Source organism: Hyaena hyaena, unplaced genomic scaffold (genome assembly GCF_003009895.1).
Source record: "Hyaena hyaena isolate Hyena2069 unplaced genomic scaffold, ASM300989v1 scaffold_465, whole genome shotgun sequence".
Lineage (NCBI taxonomy): Eukaryota > Metazoa > Chordata > Mammalia > Carnivora > Hyaenidae > Hyaena > Hyaena hyaena.
This window is the reverse complement of record NW_024081097.1, coordinates 255174-260513: the sequence shown is the minus strand read 5'-3', so window position 1 is coordinate 260513 and position 5340 is coordinate 255174. Positions and strand designations below refer to the sequence as shown.

Sequence of the window (5340 nt, the reverse complement as noted above, 5' to 3'; positions counted from 1 at the left end):
AATGTGCAAAACAACATAGGTGAATTTCAAAAACATTATACTGAGCTATTTAACTCAGTATAATGTATGATTGTATGTAACTCAATCAAATTGTATGATTTATTTTTGTGAAATTCTAATTTGAAAAACAAATCTATAATGAGAAAAGCCAAATTTTGGTTACCTGGATTGAGGGTCGGGGATGGAGAAAAGTGGGCTGCAAAGAGCATAGGGAGACATTTAGTGTGGCTACATACCTGGTGAGGCTTATACAGGCACTTACTTATGGACATCAAAGTACATCAAATTTTACATTTAAAATGGGTGTATTTAATTTAAGTTGTAACTGAGTAAAGTTGGCTTTAGAAATCTGGGGATATCATCAAGATGACTACCATAGACAATAGGGATAATCTTTGCAGGGGCCTCTGAGAAGCCTAGAGATCCACCTCCCTGCCCCGCCCCCCACCGCCAGCACTGCTTATCAGAAAGATGGGAGGCAGGCACATTTACCCACTGGCTGCATCTCCTCTCCTTTGAGGGTTGCCCTTGGAGGTATCAAATTCCCTGCACTTCTGAGCTGAACCTGCCTGCTTTTACTATTCACCATGGCAAACCTGTGATTTAGCACTGAGTCTTTCCTGTACACCTAACACAGCACTTAGTTGTAGTGTATAATAATTAATAATAATACCATTGCACAATAACAAAGGCAATAACAACGACACATGCTGCTAATTACTTTTGTGGCAACAGCTGTTCTTTCTGAAGATAACAGTGGGGAACTATTGAACCAGGTTTATATATTTTCAGCTCAAACATCAGATTTTTGTTTATGCTTATCTTCACAGGTAACATGAACAAATTGCCTAAGTTCTGAAAGAGCACTATCAAATAAGGACTTGTTTTAATAACACCTGATAAAAATTACTGTTGTGTTTTAAATGTGGAATCTTTACATCATGAATATTTGAGAAGTGCATTCTGCCTAGATAAATAATTAAAGCTAATTTTGAATTGACCTTAAATGTTATTTCTTATTTCTTTATTTCTTATTACTCTAGGGTAACAATTTTATCTATGGTCCTTTACCCTGCACGCATGCCAGCAACTTACATGGACCTCACCATGTCTTAGATGGCATGGTTTTAATTCACCCTGCTGGATTCTGAGCCACTATGATTTCTTAAGTCAAGTTGTTTCATGATTTTTTTAAAGCACAACTCTATGTCATTTATTTCTGTGTCATTTAATTTCTGGATTGCTTTTCAGAATTATTCAACACTGATTTTTGGGGGAAACAACTCCCAGCTGGTTCTCCCTGGCCAAGTGTTGTGAAGTTATCTTCAGAGGGACACTTTCCCATTCTGGTATAATTGCCTATCTACTGTGTTGTATCTAAATATGTATAAACCCACAGAACAATGTTGTGAACTTTGGTACTAGTAGTCATATGTGCTTCAAAGATATTAAGAGAAAAAGTTTTGTTGTTGTTTTCCATACATATTTACCATTTCAGGTGGTTACCCCATTTTAAGAGAAATCTTTAAAAACCACAAAATATTTGGCCGAGAGGGACCAGGCAGTAGGAGGTGAATACCACCTCAAAGGGGAACACATTGGGGAAAACAGGGAAATAGCCAATTATAAAGAGGGGTTTAAGTTATTAGTGTCATCAGCTCACTGGCTGGTCTGAGAAGCTTGGCTCTTAAGCTCCAGAAAGACTCTTGGTGAGAAGAGAGGTGACTGACAGAGTCACTGCGTTCTTCCTCAGCCACCACTGCTCACAGCCTGAAGGATATCAGAATAGTTCGGGATGAGGAACTGAGGCCAAGCAACTTTAATACAGCTGGATTTACTGGGTCCAGAGACTCAAACCCTTGAGGCCAGGCATTGGGCCCTGCAAAGTTCCAGCGTCTGCATGCTCTCACTTTCCCAGGATTCACATGGTGACCCTGATCCTCCCCTGAACATCCATCCTTCCCATTTTTCATATCCTGTTCAAGTCTGAGATAAGAAAGAATAATTTTAATTTTTGTTATTTTTAACCTTTCAGTACACATGCAATAAATATTCCTGGTGGAAAATGAATGCCATACAGATAAGCACCCAGAAGAAAATATAAACCATCCATAGTCCTCCCTACCCCAGAGAAAATCATTTCTAGCATATCTTGTTTGTGAACTTTTCTCATAATGTCCCAGAAATAAAACTTATGATCAAATAAATTTTTCAAATATGTGATAAATATTTGGGGGGGCCCTGCAGTGAAAAAGAAAAAAACTATTTTACCTTACTTCTCTAGTTTATTTGACTACAGAAGTCATTATTTCCCCTGAGAAGACTGCTTACAGGAAGTCTTGTTTTATGCAATATGCTTTGGGAAATGCCAGAATATACCTTAATAAGACCAAACCAAATCTTTCAAGGTGGGCCATAGAAGAAGTTTCTTTCTCTCTTCTCTTCATTTGTTTTATTTTAAAGATTTCCCAGTAATTGTTGCTGTTGCCCCATTCTGGCCTTAGGGAATGCTGCCTTCCATTGTTGGACCCCAGACCAGTGAGAATTTGTTAGGACATTTAAAGTAAAAATTTGACAAAAGACTAAGGGAAATTAAGAAGGAAATGAAGAGTGAGTCAAAACCATGGAGTGATCTGTCTCACAAATAGAATTCACTTATCTTCCTCCTGAGGTACTTCCTGCTGAAGTAAGAACTTGCTAGCAGTCCTGGGTATAACCTCAGCAAACCTGAACTCTCGAAGACACAAGTTCAGAGAACCAAACTCAAGGACAGAGATGTTTCCTGCAACACCAGCTAGTGTCTCTGACTTAGGTCATCTTCATGGCTAATTCCTGGAAATCCCATCCCCTTAAGAGACTGGGGGATTCTGAGGTAAGTGCATCAGCAGGGCCCTTTTACTAATGAAAATGAGGGTGCAAGGAGATCACCCACATTCTCCTGTACCAACATCTCACACTGCTGTGAAATAGTCTATGCAGCAAGAGGTGGATAGCTAAGCCACTATCTGCAATTTGAGTTGTGTTTAAGTAACTTTGACATTTTGTTCCCTTGAAATAACTTTCATCAATAGTTGTGAACTCTTACCTGGCTGATTGCTTTACTGTGTCTGACGAGGTCCTGCCTCTGAACTCAGAAAGGTCTCTCCACTCGGATCTCTGAAATCCCTCAGTCCCACCTTTCCAGCTGCCAGGAGCAGAGTCAAGATCCCCTTCCCATCATACACACTCTGTATCACACATTTTCCAACCCCAACATACCATCTCTTTTTCTTTCTTCTGGTGCCTTTTCCTTCCCGGTGTTCTTAATTTCTATTACCTTACTGTGCTCTTTCTCTTTTTATTTTTCTATGTTTGTAGCTAAGACAGCACTGAACACTTTACTCAAATATAAAATGAGGAGCTTGGGTTAAATAATTTTTAAGGTCATTTCCTCTAGTGGGAGTTATCATATAGTCGCTTAACTTCTCTGGGTTAAATTTTTACTCATTCATCAAAGGAGGAGGTTGAATTGGAAATTTCTAAGTCTTCTTTCTGGCATAAAATTGGATTCCATTGTCATGCAGTTTACCAGATTTCTCCTGTGTGTGTGCATGTGACAGGGATAGAGTGTAATTTGAAGACTGGCCTCAGTGCATACGCTGGGTAGCTGTCTAATCCTTTCTGATGGAAAGCCCTACTCATGGCCTGGTCTCTATTTCACATTCCATCTTAGAGAAGTATATTTTAATCTGCATATATGTAACCTACAGCACAGGGAAATTAGCTCTGGATCTCTTCCTTTCAGCAAATTCAGTTTAGTGCTATGGATACTTCCTGAGTACCAAGATAATCTGGGCTCTGTGTTAGGCCTGGCCAGATTGGGTCTTTTTTTTTTTTAATTTTTTAATTTTTTAAATTTATTTTTTATTTTTTATTTTTTTACAAATAGTTTATTGTCAGGTTGGTTTCCATATAACACTCAGTGTTCATCCCCACAAGTGACCTCCTCCATGCCCATCTCCCCCACACACACCTATCAGTCCTCAGTTTGTTCTCAGCATTCAAGAGTCTCTCATGGTTTGCCTCCCTCTCTCTCCCCCACTATTTTACCCCCTTCTTCTCCCCCATGGCCCTCCGTTAAGTTCCTCCTAATCCTCCTATACGTGCAAATATATGGTATTTGTCTTTGCCTGCTTGACTTATTAGGCTCAGCATAACACCCTCAAGGTCCATCTGGCCAGATTGGGTCTTGAAACATCAGGGAAATGGGGACATGGATGGAAGATTCTACTACTCAGATTCTAAAGGGGAAGTTATGCATCTTGCTTTGCCAGGTAAGAGCAGGTTCTGGCTCTGAATCTCTTATCCATCCTGTGCTTTGTGGGTCCCCTGTATTGACAAGTTTTATTACCCCCAAAGTTATTTCATTTCTGTCATAAACATGGAAAGCTTGGTTCTTCAGAATCCTTGACTTCCAGAATCCAGCTTTCCCTTTCCCACCTGCTAATTAATTACAATAGTGGTAATTAGGCTCATTACTCCTGGAATCACTGTCTGCTCATCATGATTTTTCTGAGTTTCAATTGCAGGTCGAGTCATCACAGCTTAGAACATTACAAATCTGGCATAAAACTGTCTCTTAATCATCAAACCATTTTTGGGGGAAATGTGAGTCCATTTCCCAGGGCACAAGTCAGTTGTCTTTCCTACCAACTGAAACCTGCAGCTCCAACAGATGGGAGCCTCTCTCCATATCTTAGAGCAAGCAGAGCTGGGGCACTCTGGCTCTCCCTCTGGCCCCTACTTAAATCTTTCATAAGCTGTTAGCATGATGAGATGCTTGCAGCCAGTTTATCAAAGTGAATGATTATTTTAACAGAAAACAATTTCAATAATTAAGTAACACAATAATTCATTGAAGATAGGAGATGAGGTTTGCAGAAGTGGAATGCACCTGGACCTCTGGGAATGGGTAAAGCATGCAGGTTTCCTGGTCAGTGAAACCTCCATAGTAAATGAGCCATCCATCTGACCACCAATGTTCAGGATCATCTTGTGGATGTCACTTGGCCTCTGTTTTTAGCAGGTGCTTGTGCAAAGGTCCAGGAAGGCACCACCAAGCCCAAGAATTCTGGTTCCTCTTCCTAGTATAAAAGATAAAACAACAGATTATTTTCATTGAAAAATAATACTATAACTGTGTGTTGGTGATTTCTTTTCAAAAATTAGTTATCACTATCGGGTTTTATTTAAGTAAATGGGCTTGCTTTTGGGAAGTATATCACTGACAGGAGAGAACCCATATTCTGGGTCATTATAGCTATCTGGTTAGACAAGGCACTGACCCCTCCCTGCTCATAA

At 39.8% G+C, this 5340-nt stretch overlaps 1 long non-coding RNA gene across 1 annotated transcript; it reads left to right on the top strand.

Annotated features, from left to right (window-relative positions):
- Window positions 1–2262: 2262 nt before the first annotated feature.
- LOC120246324 lies at window positions 2263–5126 on the top strand. The gene is made up of 3 exons (XR_005532014.1): window positions 2263–2872; window positions 4186–4313; window positions 5063–5126. It is a non-coding gene; the product is annotated as an uncharacterized LOC120246324 (long non-coding RNA).
- Window positions 5127–5340: the final 214 nt, after the last annotated feature.